Raw genomic sequence first — 20235 nt, 5'->3', positions numbered from 1 at the left:
AGGCGAGCTCTCAAGATGAGATGCACTTGAGGAGTTAGTAGAAGAGTGAGCTCAGCTGTGCCTAGATAGGAAAAGAGAGAAATAAACAGGCCACAAATAAAATGAAGTTTCTCTGCCATGCTTTGTTGTGTGTTTCTGATGTTTTCAAGATGCAAAGCAACTCATTAAATCTCTGATCTAGTGTATATGAGAAGATTGTTGATTAAACTTCCAGCCAATGAGAATCAACTATTTGGTGATTAAAGTAAAGAAGACCGGGGCATCTTTCTGGGAGTTAGACAAAGAAATGTTTCTAGGTAAGTAGTGAAGAGTCAATGACTGTTTACAATGCTTGGAATAGAGTACAAGGTAAATAATGTGGGGCAAATTCAAATTTGAAAAGCTTGAGTTTGAAAAGACTGAGATGGAAGAGGAATGGCTAAAACTTCCCATTCATTCATTCATCTTCCTGAAAATCCAAATCAGTCCCCCCACTGCTGTCTTAAGAATTAATCTTGAGACAATGGGTCAACATTTGTGATAAGGTCACACTGATGGAAAATAAACCCTTTGTTGCAGAGACTGGTCTCCAATATATTAGTGAATTCTTTTAAGAGGAAGTAATGGAAAATCTTTCGATTTCATCCTCACGAAATCCAAAAATGATGATACCCAAAAAGGTGAAATGTGGGCAGTTTGAATTTTAATGACAATTGAGAAAAGAAGAAGAATGTTTTATCTCTGTACAGATGTTCAAATGCTGCAATAAGTCTCTAATGCAACATTCTGAAGTAATTATCATTCAGAGTGCACAATGTTGTATATGTCTTCTGCTCAATAATACACTTGGAAATTTGGAAAGGTGAGACCCTGTTTTGCTTTGGCATCTGTGAGAGTGTCTTATTATATGGCATCCTCTATCCTTAGAACCTTAATTCATATGAAGAAAAACTGCTCCCCTAAAAACCTTTAACATGGAATAACATTGAAAAAATGACAAGAAGAGCAACAGAGGACCAATCCGTCTCCCAGGATGGACCGACATGCAGTAGATGTAAATGAAAAGCCAAGGCCATGATATTGTGACAGTTGTCAGTTTGGTGTCTATACCAAATTGCACAGCAATCCATCAAATAAAGAGACATTTAACTCAAAACCCCAAACATCTACCTGTCAGCTGCACTAGAGGAAGAGTAAGGAGCTCACCAAAGTCAGTAGGATTTATCCTCTGGGGACCATAAATGTTTTCATTTTGGAAAAGAGTCATGGAGCTAATGTGGCTAAAAAGAGCACTTGGGTAAAATTACTTTATTACTTTACACCAGTTTTGGTACACAGTTCTGTTGTGAGCTTAAAATTGATAACATTTACTTTGGTGATGATTAGATGTGACATATATTAAAGAGTCAGTCGTGCTCTTAGAGAGCTAATTGTTTCTTGGCACTGTCCAGGTGGCCCAAGCAGCACTGGGGTGCACACTTTCATCAATGCTTTACCACGAGTCTATAGCACACAGGTGTCAGGGACAGTCTGCAGCCTGACAGTGAAGAACCAATCACTTGTCAAAATGTCTGTATACATTTGCTGCTCTTCTCTGAGCAGCACACTTTGCCCTCTTAGTGCCAAGTCACAGCTAAGCCAACACACACAGACAGCATTGGGACTGACACTGACAAGATCTCATGAAATAATTACGCTCAGTTTCCCAGCCAAACTGAGACAGAGAACTCATTCGGGACATGGCATCCATCCAGGTAGTTTCTTATTTATCCACTCAAGCTTATTATGTAATACAACATTGCAAAAAGACTCTATTAGGGACATTGCTCTGGAGTTTGTTCCATGTAAGCATGCAGGTCTGTTTGACTTCTTGAGTTACCAATATAGACATTAATTTTTGCTGCACCTCTTCGCATTGTCATTTCCAAAGGTGCTGCTGAGGAAGGGGAAAATAAACTGTTGATGACTTTGATTTGTGGCTCCTACAGAGATATTTCATTTAAACACTAAGCTATACCTGACTCTACCACTGTGCTTTTTCCAAAGTTTCTACCCCCCCCAAAAGAGAAAATTGGTGGACAAATACGTGCTTTTTACTCATCAGATTATGCTGGAAAAACCTGCAATTTTACAACCTTTTAAGATGAATTATATGCTGCATCAAACATACTGGCGCCCACAGATGATGGACGAAAGACTTGAAGCTCACTGTGTCTTTTTAGCGCTCCGCTGATGATGGAGCCTCATTGGAAGTCCTTAATCAAATGTCTAACCAGACTCATAAACCACCATCAAAGGCTTCCCTTGGGCACCTTGTTGGGTAAATAATGCCATCACTCTGTCATTGTCCTGAATTAAGATATTACCACATGCATCTAATTAACATTTATATTCAGGCATAGAATAATATTTCATCTTGATTAAATAAATATTGAGCAACACCTCCATGAGAAATGCTTTGTCAGATTTTTTTTTTCCCCTGTAAGCAGAGACTGGATTAAATAGGAGGGATCAAAAAACAGGATACCAAAGGTATTTGTGGAGTACAAAAATAGCAAACCCCCTTCAAAGCAAGTTCACTGTCTTCTCTCTATGAAAAACCGAGACTGTGGCTCTGCTTCAGATGTGAGCATTATCCACCATGGCACATCCAGGTTTTTAATGCTCCAGTCATCATGGAGCAGGAAGCAAAAGCTAGAGAAAGCTGGTGACATGTCTGTTTTCATCCACCAAGGGCCAAAGGTGGGTAGATTTTCCATTTGGCAAGTAAATGTGGCAAAGCTATTCACCACACTGGTGAGCAAATATATGTACCAAAATAGTCACATAAGAAAAAGTCATGATTTGGTGTCAATAATGGACGTTTGAAAGGCACAGGGAAAGGGCCTTCATGGTGCATTCAAATCCCCCTTGTAAACTCAGAGATCAATCAACTGGCCATGAGGATTGTTTAACACAGGAAGAGTTTTTGAAAATTTGATTAAAAAAAAAAAAAAAAAAATCGAATGAGCAAACTCCAGCAAAATTTTTGTACAGCAGCTTCCCGTGTATCTCTGTGACAAGCTCTTTTACTGCAGCATGTTTTAATAATGAAATAGTGAAGTGGAATTAATTTCAAAGACACTCAGTATCAGCCAGGCAATAATGATAGGAGTGGTGTACTGTGTCTCTGGGCTTGCAAACCCTAATGAATCAAGCTCAAGCTTAGAGGAACTGTCCCTATCGTGCCTACGACACAAAACGTATTACCTTAACGTTGTTCTTGCTGCAATATTTTTGAAAGAAAAGTCATTTAATTACAAGAACAGTGGATGTTGTTGGCAAAAGGATGCAGCAAAGGATGTGGTTATTTTGTAAGCCTGAGATGATACGATCAAAACTTTAAAGCTACAACAACTTCATGCCTGAAGCGAGCCAATATATACCATCTCTCAAGTGAAAAAACATGGGAGCAGGGGAGTGAGAGGGGACTAGGGGAGAAAGGCTTTGAAGATCACAGTGCTGCCATGAAGTCTGGTGTTTGTTACCCTATCACCGGCCCAGAAAAAGATGCCTTCTCTTTCCAGTAATCTGCGCCACTTCCTTTCTTCTTCTCCCTTGTTACCTCCTGTTCTTTTTCTCAACCCCAGAGAAGATGGGAGATGTTAACGGGATGGTGGTGTTTTCGCGTGTCTCTCATATCCTTTTTATTCCCATTAGCCTTGAGTTGTCACAGAGTACCTGACACCAGCACAACAGAGAAAAACGACAGAACAGAAGAGAGACAATGAGTGACAGGGAAAAGTGTGCCGATGCGGGACACAGGGAGAATCGATGAGAAAGGAAAGAAGAAAACAACATGGAAGTAGTCGATGACAGACGGGGATCTGAGGAGGAAAGAGCTTAGCAGTAATCAACGAGGGCAAGCCCCAGTGGAGGATGCATGTTCTCTGCAGAAACAAATCAACATTTCAGGGAAAATGAACAACTTGCACAAAGATGGTGAATTTGGGAAGAGGACAGTCAAGAAGATATCACAAAGAGGGGAAGAAAATTGAGGCAGTAAAGGCACGTGCAACATTTTAGTGGAAAAGTCCCTGATGCATATTCGGTGGTCTGAGAGAGACGTGAGCTAACTTCTGAACTCAAACAAATTTTGCACTGGTGACAGGAAGATTGTAGTACCTGCAGGTGTACGTCGCACCTACTGTACCTCCCACCCAGAGACAACACACCTGGATGTGTTTCAAAGTCACCTGACCGGCAGCGTTTAACTTCACACTGTTGTTCTGAGAGCTATCAGTCAAATTAATGAAACGTCCTGTCGCCATGGTGACGCCTGTACCATGCTTCTCTAAACTGTCAGTGGGTCTTTTTCACATGAAACACTTTGACATGTCGCAGTAGCAAAGGCAGACACGTAAACATGATGGCTGAATTCCATTTAGCTGCTTCAGTTTCAGGGTCCTGGTATTGTTTGTGATATTGAGGTGTCACCCTGTCATGACTTACTGGGACATCTGAATAAAACTGAGCTACTGTTAATGTTATTGTCAACACCTTTGCCTTTGCTACTAAGTCAAAATGTCTTCTGTGCAAAAAGGCGATGGCAAAATGCTGCTTGTTATGCTGGCATAACAAGCTTAATTTTTCAAACACAGTGCTTGTTTCCATTGGTGATGAGAGTCTGAGCCAGAGTTTGTAAGGATCAGTACAAGTGTGAGATAGCCTTTTAAGGGTGTCAGTGTTTTTCATTCAAGTCGACAGTGTCTGAAATCCTTTCCTTACGTCTTTCTGACGTCGCAGCAGGGCGAGGCTAACTTTGCCCATTTCGTTCAAGAGGTGGTCAAGTGTGCTGATGTGAGAAAGTGCACTTTTTCAACTTCTCTCTCAAGCCTTCTTTTTATAATCTTTACACAACTGTTTCTGCCACTGAGTGCAACACCATAAATGCCTCTGAAGAGAGAGAGAGTGTCTGATCCTTATCCCCATTTGTGGCATTCATGGCAGCTCACCCCTTACTGTGACTGCAGAACTTTTATCCCACTTCCAGTGTGGCAGTTCAGAACAGCTATAAACGCTACTGCCTTTAGATGTGGTGAGACGTTGCACAAACCGGGTTTAATTTTTGAACATACTGTACCACAGCCTTTTATCTCCCATTTTGTGTTGAGCAACTTACCATAGTGGTTTAGTGGTTAGTTGTTGACTAACTTCCAGCTCTGATGTTGTGGTTTCCTGCCTTTACCCTCAAGATTTGTCTACCTGTGCAGGCCGACATTTGAGTGGAGCCTGTTTTTTACAAATTCTTCCTTGTCCCAGGAGTCTGCTTTTGCATCCCACTTCATTAAATACAACAACTGTAAGAGCCAATACATCTGAGCAGTAAGGCTATGTTTCTAAACCTACATAAAAATTTCAGATGTGAAAGGAAAGCAGAACAGTTTCACTCTAACAGGAGCACTTGAGAGACTATCCAATAGCAGACTGCAAGTTAAATACATCTCTTTCCCCTGGTAGGTGTGTGTGTGAGTGTGTGTGTGCTGGCTAGCAGGCTGGTTAAGACAGTGGACATCACTGGGGTTTCTGGTCACGCTATTCTGCCTGGCGTTATTACACCACCCATCACTCAGACCCACTGTGTACATTATTCATGCCCCCCGAGGAGTTCATCAGAGGCTGTGACCGCAGGTGCTGTGACAGCGCTCTCAATCACAGGCGCCCATGCCGTCTGCTCATCCGACCCCAGCGTGACATGGCAACCCCTGGTCCACCTCAGTTAAGCTGTGGAATCAGGCCCAAAGCTGGGAGTAATTGACCTGCATCAAGTTAATCCAAACATAAAGTAATTTGGAGACTACCTTCAATGGGGGCTTCATGTTTTAGATGAAAGCCTGCGGCTCTAAGTCGTGCGCCACACAAATAACAACACACGTCACACATATTAGCTCACGCCTGTCAGCTTCAGCACGCTCCTGGGTAACAGATAGCCGGGGATTTTATTAACTTGTTTGTTCAATTTCACAGAGCCACATAACTCCTGCTGCCATCACACATACGAACACAGAACTTCTCAAAGCAGCATAGGCTGTGAGCCAGGATGTGCATTTCCACTCTGCCGCTCAGATGTGTCCCGTCATCCTTCAGTAGTAAATCTCAGTGGCACATCTTTCTGCTGACAAAGTAAAGAGTGGCCCACAAGGTTATTTACTTAATATTACTGCAATTCATAGATACATTTACATGTGATGTTTCACAGCTGTCCTGCTGCGCACATCCACCGTTCAATCAGACGTTAAAGGGTATCAAGGTGAGCTGTCATGCGCCAAATGCAAGGTTATTTATGACTCTTGAATTATGTGGGTAAGGTCTTTCACATCAGAGCCATTTCTCCGCAGTGTGATATCATTCAAATCTTCGATTCTTTACCACAGGTTGATGGACCCAGAGCTGCATACAGAAAACTGCAGAAAATGTATTCTTTAAGTGATACTGAACATTGAGTTGTACAGCTTTCTGGACATGATATACTACACCTGCCTTAGCCTGTCAGTAGGAAACACAGCAGCATTTTTCCCCTCTATATTGTAGCAACTCTGAGCGAACAGGTCTACTTTAGTATGTATAATAATCCTAACAAAGCATGTTGCATTGCTTATAAAAGCAAGTCTTGTTACTCATGTCTGGGTTATGTCTGGGACAGAAAAAAGATTTTAATAACACATTATTACACCCAGAATTGTGCAAGCTTCCTGTATGAGCTGAAATGCTACAGTGCAAACTCAGTGCAAGGAGGAAAATAGCACATTAACGTGCTAAAAACTCAACGAAATCTGTTTTTCTATTTGCATATTGGCAGAATCCTCACTGTTCCTGTTTGTTTATGAGCTGAAAGTGAGATTTTATGACCTGTTTGGCCACGCAGAGATAGTAAACAGAGATAGAAAAAAACTTTAATTCCCATTTCCGACTCATTTAACTGAGAAAGATGAATGAGAATTTGGACTAATATCACAGCAGGGACACCAAACAACCCAAAGTTCAACCAAAGTTCAACACCTTTTTAAAGCTCTCAACATATAAATTATATTATATTTTTGCACCGTGGTCTCTGACAGTTTTGCATGACCTGTACTTCTTGTCTTTGTCTAAACACCAAGGTTGAGGGTATGTTGGGACACTCTTAAGAACCTACAGAGATAAATACATAAGCAAAATATAAACACAGAAGAGCTATGCCTCCAGAATGCAAAACATTAAAAATATCTCCATTAGAGCTGCAGTTTAACTCTAACCAGAAACAACAGACTTGTCCTCATCGCCTAAGAGAAGTGCCCTCCTCCAGCAGAGGCTACACTGTAATGAATGTGTTCTGTGCCTTCTGCAGAGCACGCTCAGTGTCTGCCTCCACCACTATAAGCAGGGATTAACTTCTCCCTAATGAAGGGCATTTCAGTGCTGATATTAGGACCAACAGATACCAATGAAACGACCCTCTCTCCCTCATCCTCACAATTACTGTGCTCCAGGATTAACACTAAAGGTGTGAACACGTCTACAGAATGCTAAATACAGGTTGATATACAGCACAGTGCGTACACATACAGTAATGTGCAAAAGTCTTAGGCCATCATCAGATTTATTGTTTTAGCAAAGTTTTAATGACCATCCATATTCATTTTTTGGTATCTTTATTAGGATATAAACAGAAAACATAGGAAATATGTACACAAAATTAAAATGAAAAAGAAAAAACACAAAATGAACAAACGAACAAAATGGCTTCTACAGGCAGTCAGTATCAGTGTTACCTCCCTTAGCAGTAAGCACATGTTGAACTCTCTTGGGGAGACTGTTGTGAAGTTTTCTAAAGTAATCTTCTGGTATATTATACCAGGCTTCTTTCAGCACTTCTCAGAGTTCTTTACATTTAGGCTGTCTTTCATTTCTTTCTCTGTCCAGGTGATCCCACACTGCCTCTATAATATTCAGGTCTGAACTCTGTGAAGGCCAGTCCATGACTGTCAGTGTTTTATCAGATGTTTTTCCCTCTAAATATGATTATACTGCATTGGCAGTGTGCTTTGGATCGTTATCATGCTGAAAAGGAATGGCCTGATGAATTAAAACCTGTACTGTACTGTACTGTACAGTCTGTACTTTTCAGCATTCAAGATCCCATCAGTTTGGACAATATCACCAACACCACTGGCAGAAATACAGCCCCAAACCATGACAGATCCTCCACCATGTTTCACAAGGCAGCAAACGCTCATTCTTTCATCTCTCTCCAACTCTTCTTCTCACATATTGTTGACATTTGGACCTAAAAAATTGTGTCTGTTTTTTAATACTGCATACACATTTTTTTCTTGTTGTATTCTAATACAGAGCCTGAGAAATAATTATATATGGTTATTATAGCATTGCTAAAACAACAAATCTAATGGTGGCCCAAGACTTTTGCCCAGCACTGTATATATACATCAATGCATACCAATACTAAAATATAACATGACATGTACACACACACACACAAACACACACATGCACAAAAAAGATCAATGGCTTGTCCCCCTAAGCCCCCGTTTCATAGCTCCACTAATGGTTCATAACACATTGGAGTGACAGCATCACATTCACACACCACCAAGCTACTTCTCAGTCACCTCCACTCTATTTCACACAGCACACATGATAATGGCCTCGCCTGCATAAAAGGCAGGGCACAATGTGCGACTCTCCGCTCCTTACATGGATAAATGATGGGAGAGTATCATTCATTCTTGTCACTGTGAAGATAAAAATGATGCACCTTACAAAAGCAGTTTTGCCACGTCAGCTAACACTGAGCCAAACCAGCAAAAGAGTAATACTCTTATCCATTTCTTAATAGTACCAGTACAACAATGTAAAAAATAGTCCATCATAATCAAAAGTCCTGCACTCACGCAAGGCCTATTAGCAAAAGTATTCCTCCGTAGAAAAAACCCCTGTGACATTATTCCATGTATATGTTGCAACAATGATTGAGTATCAGCAATAGTAGTTATTGTTTGCAGCTGTCCAGGTGGAACTAGTTTTAACTACTTAATATGATGACAGAGTAGGGTGGGTCAATGAGTCACCACTTGAAGACAAAAAAACTTGCGGACAGGTACCCATTTTAATTTTTCCTCAGGGTCAAGTCTAAGGCCTAGTGGTAATAACCACTTATTCACTCCATCCATTTGGGATTCAACCTTTATTCTCTGGGGTACACAGAGAATCAATCATTTTAAAGACCTCTATGAAGGTGATATTATTTATCGCATTGACTCTTTATGTTCTATATTTATTTCTCCCATGTTCAATTTTGTTCCATTATCTTGCGGTCTGTCACCTCATACATACAAAGTTTGATTCATTTCACAGGACCCCTCAGGATCTGAAATTTATCTACACGCCATGGAGGGAGAGGGACCTGGGAATGGAATTGGCAGAGTACTGGTGGAAATTGGCTTTAGATGGGATAAATTCTTCATCCTCCTGTGCATCCTCAGTTTGATCCAGCTAAAAGTAGTCCACTGCCTGAGATTTACCTTGATTCCCTTCCCAAATGTGATCATTACTGCAGACAGACTTCTCATATTTTCTGGTCTTGCCCAAAGGAACATATTGGACTTTGATTTTTGATGTATTCTCATAACGTCTCAAAATTGTTGATTAACAGTTCACAGACTTGCCCATCACTGGACATTTCTGTGATGCTTTCACAACACTTACAGCCAGACAAACAACACTCCCAACTTGGAATTTGCTCAGAGGGTCTACTGAGGGCTTTCTAAAGAAGTTGCAAACCTTTGTCTCCTAACGTCTCCTCCTTACTTTTTTCAGTGATGTGGGTTGTTGTTGCTGTGAAGAGGTTGGGCGGCGCTGAAGGGTGAAAGGGGAAAAGGAAATATGACGTGTAAACCTGGAACTGTGTTTATTGTTTACTCATGTTTTTCACTGATAAATACTCTTCTAAATACGTCCTTCATGAAGGTTATGAGACCTTCATTGTCAAGGTTAAAATAAATCAAAGCTGACTGTTCTTGTAGGTCCAAGAATCTTCTACAGTCAATAGAAGATTTTGTCACTTGAACTTAAATGTCTCATTTTGATTTGATTACTTGCTGTAATGCAGTCATTTTACTTGACAGGACAGACTCCAATCATTTACCTCCTTGAGCCTTAAAGAGCTATTGAAATGAAACTACCTGAACAGTTTAAAGAGGAAATGTCTTGGGTGGAAGGGATATCACAAAAAAAATATCTGAAATGTGGCAATTAGCCCTAAGGGGCCAAATCTTAATCTGCCAAGTGACTAATAGTTGTACCTGTAGATAAATGTGGGAGTAAAATATTTCCCTCTGAAATTAAGGCAGAGAAAGTATAAAGTCGTATAAAACAGAAATAAAATATAAGTTCCTGAAATTAGTACTTGAATACAGGAGTGAATGTACTTACTTTCGGCCCCTGACCTTAGCTGTACCTTCACCATCATCACGAAAACATGCCGACCAATGAGGTATTGTGCTGTAAAGCAGCCCATTTAGAGAAAGGATCACATGTACCTGCTGCTTTAAAACACTGATGTTACTGCTTTTTACAGTGCAATGTTCCCACACAATAATGGTTCTTATGCATAAATGATAATCACATTTCCTCAGTGTGGCCCTTGGTGACATTCCTGTGACATCCACTGTGCTTATGTATAAATGATGTCCACATCTCCTAAAGTGTTACTCACTAGCACACATTATGCGCTGTTTTGTGCAGTTACATAAATCTTTTGCTGTATGGCACACTGCACATGTTTGTATACTGTCTCTGTAAACTGACATGCTACTTTAATACTTGCATGCATCTTTTTTTATTTAATCATATGAACATTATGACTCTTATCTGAAATAATAGAGGCCATTTTTCAAATCAAATAATAGTTCAAGCTAGGCTGAACTTCTACTTTAGTAATAAAGCAGCACGGTGACATCCATCATACATAAGCCCTATTAATTTTTAATTTCTTCCACCTTCACAGAAATATAGAAACTGTGTACAGTATATATATGTATACTTCTACTGAAACATTTTGCCGTAGCAGTGAGACTGCCTGTATACATAATATCTGCATTCATGGTCATCTGTCTGTTGAGGTGAATTGGTGTACTAAGAGATAATTGGCTTCAACATGGCATAAAACAAGCCTTTAATCTAACTCATGCTCTCCTAATCATATCGCACTGTAATAACAATATCAGAAATCACATTAATGGTGATGATAACAGGTCTTGCTGTGGGTGGGTGGGGGTGGGGGGTCCTCAAACTGAAATGAAATGTAATTTGGATGGAGGATGGAGGGGAAATGTTCTGAGGGAACTGGAGCAAGCATCTGTCTCCAATGAAAGAAATGTCAGGTCCTGTTAATCTTATCTGAATGGCTGCTTGCTGACATGGATTTAATTTTACACGAGTGCACGTCTGCTAAGTTGTGTAAGTGCACACCAGACAAACTATATGCACACGCACAGACATCTACATGCAGCATGAGCAACGCTGCCTTGAGGTACAAAACGCGAGAACAGCAGACAAACACCATAACAAGACAAAAAACACAACAATGTTTTACAGAAAGGAAAAGGTAGGGACAACTGTTCTTCTTTGTGACTGGACAGAGACAAAGTACCATTGCCACTTTCTGCTTTCATGTTTCAGTTTTCAGTTGTCCTATTTGCTACTATGTTTTCTGAAATGTTGTGTTTTCGGTTTTGTTATTGACTTTTCTGACATTTTTTTTCTCCGGTGCCGTTGAGTTCAACACCTCAGGACTACGATAGAAGAACAGATAGAAAGCGCCATCCTCACACACCACTGACCCACACCCAACCACTCATCCTGTGTACACACATAAATTCTTGTTTCCTCAGATGGGTAACATTGAGATGCAGCAAACATAAACAACACACCCTTACCTCCCACATATTCTCACACCAGCGTGAAGATGTACAACCACCCATTTACCCATTTACAATTCTATAAAACACACAACCACACACACAACTACACACACACGCACACACACATCAGAAGAACAAATAGTAAGGCTGATTCTGTGTATCTCTGCTCCTTTACCACCCCTATTCCCTGTGCATTACCAATCATTCTAAGAAGCGACAGGCTGGGAGAGTGAGGGAGAGATACATGCTAAGTGAAATGGGAAAGAAAGGAGTGAAGACGGGGAGTGGGAGATGTGATGGCAACGAGGGAGACTGGTGAGGAGACGGAGAGGATGAGAAAAGAGAGCCACATTTGCTCATTCTCCACACCAGGAACCAGGCCTCTGGAGGACAACACACATGCATGGCAGCCTCCAGCGCATCACAGCACATAACACACAACAAGGGAGGAATGAGGACAGGAAAGTGAAAAGGGGGACGCAGAAGATTCAAATGAAAGAAGAGATAAGACGATCAAAGTGTGACAAGGGAGTAGAAAGTGGAATTACAGATGGAAAGAGAGTACAAAGAGGGAGAAAGAAAATGTGATGTGGGACGTGATGCTGCCAGGAGCTGCTGTGGTGGGTCTTTGACGCTTTGACACACTGAGGGACGTTCAGGGTGGGCAAGCGGGCTAAGCTGCCTTGAACATAGATTAGTTGAAAGCCACAGAAACAGTGAGTGATGTTAACACTGAGCTCTGCAGTGCAGAGTTGTTTCCAAGGTTCATCCATGGTCACATGAGGGTTTCAAAAAGCTAAAGCACTAATGTGATGTTGATATATTTAGCCAGTTTCAGATGTACCAAGTAATCATATGTTTTATGCTTATTAACACAGAGATTATGATATTAAGGAAAAAATTATGCACCAAAGGTTATATGGTAATACATGGGAATCAGCACAGACAGAGGAATTACAGGCTGGGAGCTTTGGAGGGGATAAACCTTAAGGAAACATGCTGATGATTGCGGTTCATGTTACTTTATTGTTGATTAGCATAGGAATACGGTGGTGAGGGTGCTGCCACATTAGCTTATTGTCGTACACACTTGGCTGGGGATGATCTGTGACACAGGAGTGCAATGCGAGGAGAGGCTTATTCCAGCATTTGAGCAGAGGAACACATTAGAGCACAGACCTACGGTACAGCTGGCATACTGATTTGTAGAAAAATAATAAAAAGCATGGATTGCACTTGCAGACTGTCAATCAGCACCAACAATAATGCAGCAGCCCACAGATAAGGAAAGAGGAAAAAAGAGAAAGCAAAATCTCTCACTGACAAAGTAAACACTTCTCAAATGTCTTGGAGTGAGATAACATTTTAACAGGCTGCAACTCCAAAATCAGATCTCTTATGTGCAGCAGTTGAGGCGAGGCAATGTTCCCTTGTGCCACAGCAGTTGGATGACTGAGTGAGCACTGCACAGAGCTAATTTCCCTGCCAGCCCTGGGCATGGAGCTGGGTCTACATCCTCAGAATCGCTGCAGCCTCATTGTGCATCAACACACAAGCTTCTGCACTTTTTTTTCTCTCCAACAGCTACCTTTTTTGACCTTCTCTGAGCTCACTCCTTGTTCCCTCACTTCCCTCACTGATACTGTGATGTGAAGACAGCAATGAAGCTCAGTAATTTGGAGTCAGAGAGATAAGGGCAGGCGGCGGACATTACATGTGGGTAGACAGTGATTGAATTGGCTCCAGAGGGTCAAACACACTTAAATGACATCTCGGCGGAAATTCACGACCCATTTATTTAACTCGGAGAAACCTCAAACGACGGGCCTGCAACGACGGCTGAGTGTAGGCGGATGTGATGATGAAATGCACCGTAGCGGGTCTGGAGGGGAGAGCATGGAGGAAAACAAAAAGATGCCACTGCTCGTATCTCTCTTGCCGATCATGTGAGCTCCATTTATGTGTAGGAGGGAGACAGGGATGTGATATTAGTTAGGTCATTTGAAAGCTTTCTGGAAACAGGAAGTAGGCAGAGACATAATTGTAACAAAAATGGATGTGGGAATGGGTGAAAAAACATTGAAAAAGAACAAGACTGAAGAAAGTATTTATGTGTATGATATTTATGTTGTTCAGTGAGGAGTCTGTAATAATTAACACTCCATCCTCATTAAACATTGTCATCTGATTAACTGCAAAGAAACACTGAGTGCAGCTTTAAGAACTTTCGTCCTTGCATACACTGCATGCCTGTCAGCTCATCAGTATGTACACCTGACTTGTTAGATTGCGGTGCTATTCTCAGCGGGCAAGACAATTTCATACAGAATACTGGTTTATCCTCTGCTTTTCTTCGCTTCACTGACACAATACTTTGAAATACGGTTGCTAAGTTTGACACACTTCAGTAGATGACACCTGGAGCCGAAGTCAAACTAGTCAAAGGGCATAAAAAACAAAAACAAAACACAACAGTTCTGATCAAACCCCTTGAGATTCCTCCTGAGCCCTCTGGCATCTCTGCTTCATGTGTATGTGTGTGTGCGTGTGTGTGTGTGTTTCAGTGTATTGCATGCTTGACTGGAAAAAATACCTCTTTTACATGGAAAATGCACACATGGGTGAAGCCAAAAGCAACAAACAAGCACAAAAAAACAATTTCAAAAACAAGACCACATAATTTCAAAAGTCTGTGCCTCTCATCTCCGAAACAATTCAGAAACTAGGAGTATATGCTTGCATGCTTGATAGTTACCCAGCGGTGAAGACGTGATTGACGTGGCTGCAGGATCGGAGCCTTCCTGGAATTGAGCCAACGCTTCTGTGGCTGCCCTGCGCTGGCGGAGGGGGAGGAGGGGTGGGGGAGACCTTGTTGTGGAGTAACAGCAGCAGCAACACCAACAATGTCCTCACACAGGAGGGGAACCTACAATACAGGAAAGAGGGTCAGAAACCCCTCCCCAGTGGACTGAAGGAGACTTGATAAGAGGCTGGAAAAGACACACCATTTAACAGCTGTCTTTTGGAGTTTAATCCTTTATTGGCAGATAGCTAAATGCCAAAGACCCAGTTCCTCCTCAGCCCCCCCACCCACCATTCCTACAAACTCAGTGACATTCAGACCTGGGGAGCAAAGCAGTAACAGCAGGGGCTTTAAAACGTGGCGACACTGAACATAAAGTAAAGGTTTCGCCCAACCTTTGAGCGAGACAGACAGAGTAGGGCAGCTCAGCTTTAACTCAGCAAACCTCTGTGACTCTGACCCGCTCGTTGGGCTGCTTACTATCAGCAGACAGCACACTCGGGCCTGGAATATAGGACTGCTGAGACACTGGGTGCTGGCCGCTGGGAGGAAACAGCGAGTGAGGCAATGTGAGAGGAATACCAATGAGTGTCCCCTCTCCTCCCTGAGATTTCATCCTCTACTCTGGCACAACACTGCCCTGCAAAGCAACTCTATCCTGGACTCAGGTTTGATAGCAAGCCAGAGACTTTTCTCTGATTCTAAGCTTCACAACCTGACCATTAATCACCACTTACAACCACATTAATCTGCACAGATACTGAAGACAGCGCACAGACGGGCTTAGAGACAGGGGCTCTTTAAAATAAGAGAAAAATATTTAGAGAAAGTTTGTCAGCAAACAGGCTTCCTTAGAGGTGTTTCATATTTCCAATAAATCTAGTAGGGGGTGCAGGAAGAAGGGAAGCACTAACAGTTCAAAACACATATAAAAGTTTAATGCCAAGCTGGCAGCAAGCAGCCAGCAGAGAGGGGATGAGCTGAACTATTTTCAGAGTAGTAAGCAGCATTCATAATTCACATTATAGTTTAATATGAGGAAATAAAAGATTCCTTCATACTTATTGTCTTCCTCTTCCTGCCTGTAACTCTCCCTCAGCGCTGACGGCTGAGCTGTAGCCACTCTGTGTTTGTATTAGAAGTTAGTTTTTTATTATGTTTATTTACATGAATGACAGAATATTTAAATTACTCAATATGCTAGATTTTTATGCAAACATCCCGCAGGGGTGTCAAAATGAAACAGCCAGACGTTACATTTCTGACAACTGCAAGTCACAAACCGAGAGGCAGTTTTCATTTTTAAATGAGACAGCCAGAACCAGCACAACAACCTATTTCAGCCTCTCAATGAAAAAAAAAGAAACTAATAATAATGAGATGTAATAAAGTGAGGATATTAATGTGATCAAAGGTTGCAGTAGATATCCATTTAGCTACAGCAGGACCACCCATAGGGAGGAAACAGCAGGGAGCAAAAGATAGAGAATGAGTAAGGAAGACATAATGTGATAGAAATTATTAAATACAGACAAACGTGCACTAATACAGCAAGAAAAAGTGAGAAACAGAAAACAACATTGAGCTGTTAATGCAAAGTTTGCCTCAAATGTGAAAACCTAATTTCGAACCGTTAATTAAATGTAAACGCGACACTGCAGAAAGAGCGGTTGATCGGATTTGAAAATATCAATTAACAGATTCATTTCCTATTTAGCCTGTAGAAAGCATACACAGATAAGCATACAGGTACACACACACACATTTCTACATGTTAGGCAACCAGCAGCTCCGAAGATGTTTGTTTATGCACTGAACAAAACCAGTCACTTCACATCACTGCGTAACTCAGAGTGAAACACAAATGAGAACATGAAGCCATAACCACAGTAATGGAAACAGTCCCCAGAGAATAAATGTCCACTTTATTATATGAGACAATAAAACCACAAGGAATCACTGAGATCAGAACAGAAGACAACATTAATGCTTCACAAGGCAGATGTTCATGTAAATGAAATAAGATCAAGGCAAATTTCCTTTCTGCAACCACCTGTGTATCTTCCATGTGAAAAAGTGAAGTATATAAAGCAAAGAAAAAGTCTGAATCATGCTTTTACTTTGTATCTTGACTTGTTTATGAATATATCCCAGCATAGGTGTCATATTCATATTTTTGCCCAACTTTAGTGGATACCACCAGTGATGACTGGGACAAAATCCCTTTTACTGAGCTTTCTTTAGTAAGACTATTGAACAAAACACTGTGCTGCTGCAAATCATAACAGGCTTCACCACCTCAGCATACAGGTGAGGAGATCGTACTCGCATGTTTGTCCACAGCATGAGGTCTCTTGCGTGTCCAATAACACTATGCCGTATATGGATAATAACTGGATAATGCGATTTGTGGTTACCAGTCATAGTAAATGGCAGGAATAAATAAACACATTTTGAAGATTCGTCAGCTTGCCTAAATCTCAGAAATGTTAAATGGTAATGATATATTTCTAGTTTTATCTTATTTAAAATAGCAACATGCTCAGATTCTACTGTCCAGTACAGCAGAAACAGATTTATGGTGGAACAAAGGTTCACAGAGACATGGGGCAGGACCACAGTTCTGCAGGTGCAAAGGATTTATTACATAAAGCTTTTTTCAGCTGTGTGTAACAACACAAAGTGGCTCACGACTTTTTGTCATTCATAAAATATCTGTCTTACAAACCTCAATCAGGATTCTGCTGGAGAGCTAAACCACACTGGCAATGTGGCAGCAGTATTCATTTATTAATTCATTTATTTCTAATTATTATTTCTAATGAATTTTACAAAGAATAATTTGCTTCAGGAAAGAGGGGAAGCTGAATATCACTTTGTTGACAGATACATATATTGACAAAATATATATGTATATATTGACAGACAGCTGGAAAAACAGACAGCCAGACAGAATGATGTTTGGCTCTGTCTCTTTCACAGAAGTACAAAAGTGACACGAACATGATGTATTGCTGAATACTAACATTCCCTTTCTGTTTCTTCTTCACTTGCCCCGTGGCCACTCACTGACCGTGAGAGTTTAGTCGCCTCAAACAACAACATTTCAAAAGGAATCCAATCGTTCATGGAGGACACCAGGTTGTCAAAGCTTCTCTCTCCATGGTGGATAAGGGGCACTCATTGCCTCAAGCAATTCTCACGCATCTTCCTGCCATCTTTCTCCTACCAGGATAGGGGTATGAGATTTAGTCATATAGCTGCAGAGGCTGCTTGTCAATTTAAATAGGACAGCATACTGAAGAGCACTTCAACCACTCTACGCAATTCATCATCCACTTTCATGCTGACTCAGTAATGAAGCACTATGTCATTGGGAATGACTGGATACGCATTCAGAAAAGTCAAATGAAATAGCTTTCGGTGGGATTGGTTTGTTATGGGTTGAACTGACTCAATTTAATCAAACTTATTGGGACAGATTAAAATCAGGTTTTCAGACAACGGAAACAGCCAGAGCATCCAACCTACAGACAAGGAGAAAGGGTATACACACACAGGCAATACCCTACATACACAGAGTAACCAAGATGTGTTTACACTGAGAGTTCAAAAGGTTGTATTCCCCAAGAGAGCAGAATTTAATACAGAGAGGAGCATCACAGTCGTATTCCCAATGGAAGACAATAAGAAAAAGCAAGAATAAAAGACTGGGAAAGAGAGGGAAAAAGAAAGGAAATTAGAACCATACAATCCCAATGATTCCAATCCCCAGATGCATTAGGTGTTTGTCAGTTCAGGTTTACAAAGTAAACATTTACAAATTTAAAACAAATTATACTTCATAAAATAGTTAATGTATGTACAGATTAGATTATTACTGAATATGTACACCCAGTAACTGTCAGGTGTGGTTCTTTGCTATCTCCCATAACAGAGAAAAGTAATGTTAGCGGACACTTAATCAAAATTATGTTTACTGATGAAAATAACACAATATGCACCATAGGGACAAAAGCATTGGGACATGCCGCAATTACAGGAACACAGACTTTATGTAAGATTAGATAAGATAAGATAAGGCTTTATCAGTCCGTGGGGAAATTCACAATGACATCCCATTCTATGGGGTTGAGGTCAGGACTCTGTGAGGGCCAGTCAAGTTCTTCCAAACTCATCAAACCATGCCTTAATGGAGCTTTGCTTTGTGCACTGGGGCACAGTCATGCAGGAATAGAAAAAAGCCTTCATCAAACTGTTGCCAAAAAGTTGGAAGTGTAACATTGTCCAAAATGTCTTGGTATGCTGAAGCATTAAGATTTCCCGTCACTGAAGTAAGTGGCCAAGCCCAACCCGTGAAGAACAGCCCCATCCAAATACTTTTGTCTATTTAGTGCACCTCAGATCGCACAACAATATACCACATGACCAATGAGGCGAGTTAGCATAATCATAATCAACGACATTTATGACACTTTAACAGTAAAGTTTAATATATCAGTTCCTCACCTACTGAATGTCACAGTGGCTTCCTGACTGTGTCCAAAATCACTCCACCATTCACATTAATATTCGCATCTATAAAATGTGATGCATGGCTGGCGGAAGTGAACATGTCATTAGCACCTTTTTTGTTCCTCAAATAAAATGGCGAACAGTATACCATACAGTACAGTATATTGTAAATTATTTAACTTTACATAGTATTCATAGAATAACTCAATAAAAAGAGTGAAAGGCAAGAGAACTGGTGAAAGACATTCATATAAGGGACGGGGAGAGAAATAGGAGAAAGTGGAACTAGAGAATAAAGAATCTGAGATAAAGAGCATGACAGATGAATGGCTGGATATCCTATACTTTTGGAGAGAGAGAGAGTAAGAGACAGAGCAGTGCTGAACACATCCAACATGAGATTCCAGGAACATGGCAGCAATCTTGGTCCAACACATCCTATTAAGCCAAGGTGTGAGAAATGAGAAGTGAAATGCTGGGAGGACTTGCTGTCATTCTCACTCATTTCAAAAGTATGTCAGCAATTCCATAGTTGGTCCCTGAAGTCAGTGCCTGGAATAAAAACTATCTTTACTATTTAATAGCAGCTTGGTCCCAGAGCATACTGAAACAAAAGTCTTCTCTACACACTTAACAGGACAGAGCTCTAATGTTATACACCACAGTGACTGGCCAATATGATTCACCTGCCACGAATAATAAAAATTGAGCTGCTGACCTTTAAGTCTACTGTGAGATCTTTTCTCTGTAATTTCCTTGTTAAGATAACATTACTGTCACTTAGTATAGTGGTTTTTGTTCTGCTGAGGAGGCCTTAATAGAGCCAGTAGTGCAGGTTTGTCTTATGACTTGCAAATGTTATTGTTTTTCTATAGCACTTTTCAGGTCAGTGCAATACAATTCAATGATTGGATTTATCCCTAGTGAGGTAATTAAACAGTACATAGCACAAAGCACAGACACACAAATATCCATATG

At 40.9% G+C, this 20235-nt stretch overlaps 1 protein-coding gene across 3 annotated transcripts in view; it reads right to left on the bottom strand.

The window, feature by feature from the left end:
• The window catches only part of drp2 (dystrophin related protein 2), a 142080-nt gene that overhangs the window by 82748 nt on the left and 39097 nt on the right, over window positions 1-20235 (bottom strand). For all 3 annotated transcript variants that reach the window (XM_046405504.1, XM_046405506.1, XM_046405505.1), the window contains exon 2: window positions 14695-14865. The gene's annotated coding sequence lies outside the window, so the exon portion shown is untranslated. The remainder of the gene's footprint in view (window positions 1-14694; window positions 14866-20235) is intronic.

The sequence above is a fragment of the Scatophagus argus genome, chromosome 12 (genome assembly GCF_020382885.2).
Source record: "Scatophagus argus isolate fScaArg1 chromosome 12, fScaArg1.pri, whole genome shotgun sequence".
Classification (NCBI taxonomy): Eukaryota; Metazoa; Chordata; class Actinopteri; family Scatophagidae; genus Scatophagus; species Scatophagus argus.
Note: the sequence above shows the minus strand (reverse complement) of the source record. Positions and strands in the feature narration are given on the sequence as shown.